Source organism: Vigna radiata, chromosome 6, assembly GCF_000741045.1.
Source record: "Vigna radiata var. radiata cultivar VC1973A chromosome 6, Vradiata_ver6, whole genome shotgun sequence".
Lineage (NCBI taxonomy): Eukaryota > Viridiplantae > Streptophyta > Magnoliopsida > Fabales > Fabaceae > Vigna > Vigna radiata.
In genome coordinates, this window is record NC_028356.1 from 24,315,073 (window position 1) to 24,324,450 (window position 9,378).

Genomic DNA, 9,378 nt, shown 5'->3' on the forward strand with positions numbered 1-9,378 from the left:
CGAGGACGTTACACCACTGCCCATGAAAACTAAATCCTTCCTCAAATTCAATCACCACCGTGCACCTAGTCAAATTGCCATCTAATATACATTTTAATCCTTCAAAGTTAATTAAACCAAGGAAATCCCATCACAACCAGACCCTACAATCATTCACCGTGAGCTCCTCTTTCTTCAATTAAAAAAAAAAAAACTTCTTCTTTTTCTACAATAAAAATGAAACTTCCTCCCACATTCCATTGCAAATATTGTGTCCAAGTCTGCACACATGATGGGACAACACTTTTTCTAATTGCAATAAATAAAAAAGGCAAGCAATGCAGCTATGTTTTGGCTCCAGCTCTTCCATTTGACTACAGCCGCTGCTTTCCATGATAACAGTGTTGCAAGCAATGCTTCTCTCAGCTTCTTGATGTGCTAGACCAAAAGCAATTGAAAGCTAATTCCCAAAATGCACCGAGTCCAGCTTTTTGGACCATGACAACAGCTCAAAGGAAAACAACCACCCAAATACTAAAATAAAATAAAGAAAAAAACTAGATGCATTTCAAAACCTAGAGCCCACGTGACTACTTCTCATTTTTGGGTAGAAGAAATTCCCAAGCATTATTCATGGTACTTTGCATTCAATGAGAAAAGAGAAAACAACACTTCCTATTCATCATTCAAGGTACCGTAACAGCTGCTACAATGTCCCATCATCTCAAGATTCAATTAGCTTTTCCTCAATGTTGAATGAAAAGAAAAAAAACAAAGAAACTCCTTCCATGACCGTGACACCTCTGCACCCACTTCTCCAAGCATGAATCAATTTTCTTCTTCCATCATTAATCACCGTACAACAATATAGTTCTCAAAGAAAAAGGGCATGAAAATGCATGAAAGGAAACTAATAGCTAGACAAGACCACTACTTGAAGCCACAAATGCATCCCAAGCAAGGAAAGGGAACCCATGCTTCAATTTCCTGAAGCACGTAACGTGATAATCATTCAACCATGAAAAGCAAACCTTCCATAATTTGTAACATCCATTTCACACAATGCAAAATACGAAAGCTATTTTTCATTCCATGGAAGAAGAAAACCGTGAGCTACAACCATTCTCATCTCTCCAAAACATTCCAAATGAAAAAGTAAGGTGTAAGTCAAAATGAAGTGGCGGCTGCCACACAAAACCTAGTATCGTGAGAATGTCTCCAAAATGGGTGGGGTCCACCTACAATAAAACCCTAGACGCCACATCATGTTTTTTTACTATTGGGCCTTGTCTATTCTAGCAAAATTGGCCCACATTACAAAAATTCATCTACAAATTCTAAATTACTAAGCTAAGCTAGATTAATTCTAAATTCCCTTGTGGAGAGTCTTCACTTAATTGGTGCCCTTCCAAAAGTCTCACAGTGTGATTCCAAAATTGCCCTGAAAATAAAATTTGGAGTAATTAAGCTTAATTAATTCAAATTAATTAAAATAAGAATTATTGGTCTAATTAAGCCCAAATGGTGAAAATGACACAATAACTAAGAATTAAGCACAATTCATCAACACAATTAGGCGCGAAGAACTAATTGAATGGTGTAAAATATTGATTCATCAGAGACGACCTAGGAGTCACTTCCTAGTCTATACTGCATTCTTTTATGCACATTAAATTTTGCATGGGGTGCGACACCCATCACTTCTCAAGACAGAAACCAGAAGCATAAGTAGAGCTGATGTTGCTAAAGTCTGCATTCAGGTATATTATTTATATCATTAACTTTGCATAGAAACAAAGTGCAACATAAAATATTCCACCATTTTTTAATTTCTTCTCAATTCTCATTAGTTAGTTGGTTTAACTGGCTCTAAATTATGAGGAGGCCAAATTCAAGGCATTTGACTTGGCATCAAAACTTGAGGGAGCTGGTTCACCAACAAAGGACTTTAAGGCTTTATTTTCCCATATCACTACTCAGTTTTAATTTTGAATGTTGTTATCATTATCCATAGATCTTTCTTGTCTGCATTTGGGATTGAACCAAAGCACATGTACTTTATTTCTTGGCAATTTATTAAAGAATTGTTTTGATGCAAATTATAGACTTCACTGTTACTGCAGGCCTTGAGAAAAACAATGTCTAGTAATCAGCAGATCATGTTGTCACTTTCAATGAATCATGTACGTTGTTGAATGTTTCAATTGCATTATATGATAAAATTATAAAAGTAGTTTTCATGGGAACAAAACTGAAATTTTTGTATCTCGAGTCTTCTGATGTTTCCTGGTTTGTAACATTGACCAACTTAAATAATAATATAATCCTACAAAGAAAAACTCTTCTACTGCCTTGGTTCAACTCTAAACCGAGGCATAAGATCCCGTAATATTGACTCGGTTCACTAGCAATCGAGGTCAAAAGTCTGGTAAAAAAAAAGGTAAAAAAAGAATACCCTTTATTGCCTCGGTTGTATTTAAACCGAGGTAAAAGCATATACCTTTTTGTCTCGATTCTGAACCAAGGCAAAAAGTGGTAGACTTTTTGCCACGCCTGTATATACCTCGGTTGTAGAACCAGTGCAGATAGTAAAAAATAACCGCTGTCGTTTCCCTTTACTGTACTAGTGGCCATAGACCTTGCTCTAAACAAAATTTGAATATTTAATAAAGGATTTGGCCTCGGTTAAATGAGAATTGAGGTAATATAGCAGTATGCTTCGGTTTGGCGGGGAACCGAGGCAGGAGAGTTGAAAAAATTTTCAAAATTGTCACTATAAATTAATTTTGAATTTTTTTTTGGACCACTTTAGGCATCCGTTGTAGAGAAAACTGAGGTCATAGCCCCTATATTACCACGGTTTTATGTTGAACCAAGGTAATAAACCTTTTGCAAGAATGAAATTGTTTCCTCTGCATTTTCACTATGCCTTTACGCCTCTATAGCCATTTATTTTGGCATTTTTCACCGTTCAAAGTTGGTTTTTCTTGTTGTCGTGGCTATTGGCAACGTTTAGGAAACATTTTCACCAATCAAAATCGTTCCAAACCTCTTTTTGGTTTGGTTTTGGCGATTCTCCACCTTAGAGGTAAATTTTCAATTCTTTTTTTTTTCTTGCGTTTTGGTGTTTGTTTTTGTTTCTAAAACTAATATTTTATTTGTATATTTGTCTAGGTTTGAATTTTGTAGAGTTTAATTTTCTACTGTTTTAATCGTGGGTTGTCCATTGTTATTGGCTTTTCACACTATCAGGTTCTTATATTAATGTTTAAAGTTTACTTTTTAATATGATCATATAATTTTGTATGATTGTATGATTGAATATGTAATTGGATGATTATATAATATGTGTATAATTTTGTATGATTGTATAATTTTGTATGATTGTATGATTTTAAAGTTTAATTTTTTAATTTTGTAATGTTATTTTTAAATTTTTTTATGTTCAATATGTTATTATTTGAATGCTTATTAATTGTACGATTGTATGATTGAATTGAATTAACCTTAATTTGTCGTTAAATGATCAATATAATTTGTTTTGTACTGTAATTTGGTATAATATTTCAAAATATTTACGTATGGATTATATGGATTGAAATTGGATTAATTTATCACGCATTATAGGGGTTGAGAAATTTATACAATTTGTGCAACGTAATGAGGGTACAAATGATGATGAAGTGAAATTTAGATGTTCTTGTGTCAACTGTTTGAAAAGGAGAAAGTTGAACACAACCCAAATTAGGGAGCATCTTATCTGTGATGGTTTCGTACGATGTTATATAACATAGATATGACACGTCGAAGAAATACACTTTCTGACTATCTCCCAAACTAAAATTATTATTGATTCCACCATGGAAGATTGACCAAAAGAAGACAAATTAGAGGACATGATCCGCGATCTTGGTCAGCCTTGTTAAGGCTCATGAATTTGAAGGCGACTAATGGATTGAATGATAAGAGTTTCATAGAGTTGTTGACGTTGTTGAATGAAATGCTGCCAGATGGAAATGCACTACCCACTCGTAATTATGATGCGAAGACAATTCTTTGTCGGATGAGTGTAGAGTATAAAAGGATACATGTTTGTCCCATTAATTGTATTTTATATAGGAAAGAGTTTGAATTTTTGAAAAAGTGTCCAAAATGTGGTTTGTCATGATACAAGTCAAAAAACAACAATAGTGAAAATGATGATTAGATAGAAAAAAATGGATTTACTTTGGAAGTAATTTGGTACCTTCTAATTGTGGCCAGACTTAAGCGTTTGCTTGTGTATCGAATCGTATCAAGTAATAATAAGTGGTAAGACCAAGTATCGTTTTCCCTAGAGACTCATCGGCCTAGACTTTCATGTGATTTGTTGATTATTTAAGACTTGAGAAACGAAATTTAGCTTTTTAGAATGCAAAAACGAAATTTAAATATGCATGCAAGGATTGATCAATTGACAATTGAAGGATATGGATAAATTGTGTTGTTGGGGTTTCCGATTTATCCTAATCCACTCTCATATATTTAAGAATTCTTCTTTTTCATTAATGTCAATGCCACTTTCTAATTTACCCTAATCTCAATGTCTTGGTGAAAAGAGACTACTCTTAATTACTAGTTTACAATGTTGATGAGTGCATATTTATGCTCACATTTATGCTTTAAAATTCAAACTTTTGATGGAATATTTTTACTTAAATGGTTGATTTGAAGAGGATTTGTGATTATAGGATTTAGCGTGTTTAGAAATAAAAGGGGCTTAAAAAGTGATTTTAATTGCATAAATTATTCTTGGATGTTCTAATATTTAATTGAGCAGCTAAAATTAGAGTTTTATTGGTCCAAATTGCAATTTAAGGCCCAAAATCAGGTTTTGTTTGGAAAATAATGTACAGATGGCCCAATATTCAGATTTCACCCTTGGATGCCGAACAAACGTAGGAACGCGATTCGTTGCCTGGCCCCCCGACCTCTATTCTCCTTCATCTTCTTTCGTGTCTTCACTTGCAACTAGAAACAACTATAGAAATCGTCCACACAGACCGACGATTCGCGCGTCTCTTTCGCGTAGCACAGCCACGCCATCTTCATCGCATCACCATTTCCTCATCACGATGCACATGTGCAAAGCCTGCAGAGCAACAAAATCAAGCCGCCCAAAATTATGAGAAACAGAGAGGCAGTCTTCCTTCAGCGGTGCACACACAGGGGCAAACCCCTTTTCCCTAAATCTGAACCCTAATTTTGGGTGGAAAGGGAGTAAACACGTGGCAGGCTCGCATTGGGCTGTCCATGTTGGTCAAAGCTGGTCAATTCTCTTTGAATCTGGTCAAGGTTGGTCAACTGAGGGACTTTCTTGCAATTTTGGAGAATTCTGAAGGGGTTAAAGTCCAAATAGAGGGAATTTCAGGGCTTATGTGCAATTTTGGAAAGTCAAAAAAGCTAGAAGATAAAATTCAGTTGTTGAGTTAATTTAATTTGAGAATATCAACAAAAAATATCTTTCAAATAATGTTATAATTATCTAAATCTTTTAGTTATTTGGAAGATATAAGATAAAAGATTTTGTCAACTAAATATTCAAAGTCCAAGCCCAATCAAGCCCTATATAAAGAGACCCAGGGGAGGCTGAAGAGGGGGATCTTCATTCATTCATTCACCACTCCTCTCTCTCTTATTTCCTCATGTATTCAACTCCATTCATGGAGAGCTAAGAATTTAGGGCTATTTTGCTGTAATTTCATTATGGATTCTGAGGTTAAGTGAATTAATGCAATTATTTATTTTGATTATTGGTTTAAGTTGCTCTCTCTATGTTTTTCATCTCTCTATCATATTAAAAGCAAAGATTTTTGCATCATAATGTGTTTGAATCTACATGCATATTAATTATATGCATTTTAGGGTTTCTAGGTTTAATTGAGAATCTACTTTGATTGAATTTAGGAACTTTCATATGATTAATTGGTTTTTACTATCAATTGAGAATGTACTTTGGTTGGTAGTAATAATTTTAACTATAATCAATTGAGAATTTACTTTGATTGATTAACTTTTAATCTGGTTAGGAGATTTAAAAATATACATGATTAAACGCAATAAATTTGATTGAGAATGAAGGAAGAAGAATAGGTGAGCAAATAAGAATGCCAGGCAGAGCAGAATAAACACAAATGGGCAGGCTGAGTTTATTCATAAGCATTGCATAACATTCATAAGAGTCAGATATTCGAAAACAATCATGTGTTTGTTGGGAGACGACTCAGGGTTGTTTTAGCCCTATCTATTTTCTTGAATACTACTTGGCAATACTGAAGTTGCCTTGAAAAGTAGTATTAATTTGATAGCTTCAATGACAGCTTATCAAATTTGGTGTCATTGCTAGGGAACTACAGTTAGTATTTTGAATATTTTGATTTTGATTTTGATTTTAATTTTCATTTGTTTTTTTTTTCTAACGCATATGCATTTAATTTAGTTTGAGTTATTTTTTAGCTTTTTGTTATTCTTTTTGTTAGCAAAATCTTTGTTCTTGCTTAAATTAAGAATTTCTTTTGAGAAATACTTGAGGCTAGTTTGAATATACTCTGGCTAGGAAATACTTGATACTTAAATTGTCCATTGTAACGCACCTCTCTTTCCTGGGAGTGGACCCAAACAAAACCTCTCTTATCTCTTATTTGAAATCTTTCTCTAAAGCAAGAACAAAACAAGAAAAAAAGAATAAAAGAAATCAAAAACAAAGAAAGAGTTTCAAGCAAACTACATAGTTCATGACCAGAGATAACCTAGGATAATTTTATCAAATTGATCTAGAAGTTGAAAGGAGTTTGCGTAAGGTGCGGAGAAATTTGAAACTTGTGTGTTCTACTGAAGGAACACTGGCTACATCTGAAGTCATACCACCTTTAATATCCCCAGTCACAAACATACCACCTAATCCCTTACCTGATCCTAACCCAAACAGAATGGCACAGAGAACCATTAGACAACTAGCCACCTCCCATAATACAGTTACCCGAAGTAACATTGAATACCCTAATGCGGAGTGGGAGTTGAGACCTGACCTACTAAATGCCTTACCGAAGTTCAATGGGTTATCAAAGGAGAATCCTCACAAACACTTGAGACAATTCCACATGCTGTGCGAAAATTTCAGATCTCCCAGGATCACAATAGAGAACCTTAAGATGAGAACTTTTCCTTTTACTCTTCAAGGAGCAGCTCAAGATTGGTGGTATTATCTCTTTACACGAATTACAAGTTGGGAAACAATTGAAATACTTTTTCTTGAAAAGTATTTCCCTACATCCAGATTATCTGCCATCCGTAGAGAAATACAAGATATAAGACAAAGAGATAGAGAGAATCTCAGTGACTATTGGGAAAGATTCAAGAAACTATGTTCTTCATGCCCTAAGCTCCAAATGATAGAGTTCATTCTAAGCTTTTATGAAGGCTTAAGTCCAACTGATAGGTCATGGGCAGATGCTGCAAGCGGAGGATCTTTCTTAGACAGGTCACCAGAAGATGGGATAGATCTAATAGAACGGAAGACAGTAGACAATCAACAATATGGAACAAGAGAAAATTTAGTGACTTTGTTGAAATGAGTACATGAAATTGAAAACGGTGTAGTTGATGGAAGGAGGATAGATGAAAGATTGAATAAGTTAGAACGCAAACTCGACAAGATTGCAAGTTTGTTTAAAACCTCCACTCCATAAATTGCTAAGAAATGTGGAATTTGCATTTCAACTGATCACTACACTGATGAATGCCCTAGGTTGATGGAAACTACTATGGAAAACTCATTTCATGCTTTTGCTGCAAACACGTTTGGGGGAAACAGACCATATCAAAATTATCATGATTCATCCTCAAATAAGTATCAGCAAAACTGACAACCTTATGTTCCACCTCAACAAAGGCATCAACCTCAACCTGAAATGTCACTCCAAGATTTCATGAAAATAATGCTTGAGAAAAATTCAGAAATCAAGAAATCAATTGTAGATTTGACTTAGAGGGTGGAAAAGTTAGAGGCTAAGGAGTCAAATAAGCTGCCTGCACAAACATTGATCAATCCGCAAAATATAAGTGCTATTACTTTAAGAATGGGTAAGAAAGTAGAAGGCCCTGAAGGAGCCCGAAAGGATGAAGATAAAGAGAAAGAAGAAGCACAAATTAATGACAATGGAGGACCAAATAAACCATCATCTGAGACTACCACTGAAAAATCCAAGTTAGTATCCTCTAATTCTTCTTCTAAAAATTCTTCTTCATCTTATTCTCCACCTCCTCCATATCCCAAGGTTGAAGCTGAGAAACAAAAAAATGGAGGAATTAGACCAAGAAATCTTGAATACTTTCAAAAAGGTAGAGATCAACATTCCCCTGCTAGATGCTGTTAAGCAAATCCCTAAAAACGCCAAGTTTTTGAAAGAAATTTGCATAAATACAAGGCGTTTTAGGGATAATGAGGTTGCGAATTTGGGAAGAAACGTGTCTAGCTTGATTAAGAAGCACATTGAAATACCACGAAAATGTAAGGATCCAGGTATGTTTTTTATTCCTTGTGTTATTGGAAATTTAAAGTTTGACAATGCCATGCTAGATTTAGGGGCTTCCATTAATGTAATGCCTTTATCAGTGTTTACTTCTTTATCTCTAGGACCTCTTAAGACTACTGGTGTGGTCATTCAACTGGCCAACCGTAGCACAGTTAACCCCGCAGGTGTGTGTTAAGCCCCTGGGAAGTGTACCAGATCGTTATCAAGTAATATAATTGGTAAACCCAATATCGTTCTTCCCAAAGGACTCTTAAGCCTTACTTTTTATGTAAACAAATCGCGTAAGACTTGAGAAAAGAATTAAGTTGGTGTTTGTATGCAAAGAACAAAAATAAACATGCAAATGCAGATGATTCAATTGGCTTTGAAAAACTATGGATGAATGGTGTTGTTGGGGTTTACAATTTCATCTTATCCACTCTCATATATCTAATTTTCTTATTTACTTCACTTATTTATCCAATTGTCATGCAAACTTTCTAGCCTACCCTTAACCCAATCCCTTGGTGAAAAGAGTTATTATTTACCAGCTTGTTATCCCTAGCCTCCCCTAGTAACCGATAATGCAATGTGAACAGTAGCAAAATACAATTGATTGTCCCACCCCTATCCCTAGGTAGTATTAGCATAATCAAGGAATTTCTCACCAGTTCATGACATTACTGTACGTCCCCGTATCAATAAAGACAAACAACTTTTACTGAATGAGTTAAACAATAAAAGCATTAAGCATAGATGAGAACCCAACAATTCATAAACAAGTATATGACAAACATATGAAATAAATAAGAATTTGGATAAATGAGAGTTTCAAAAGATTACATTG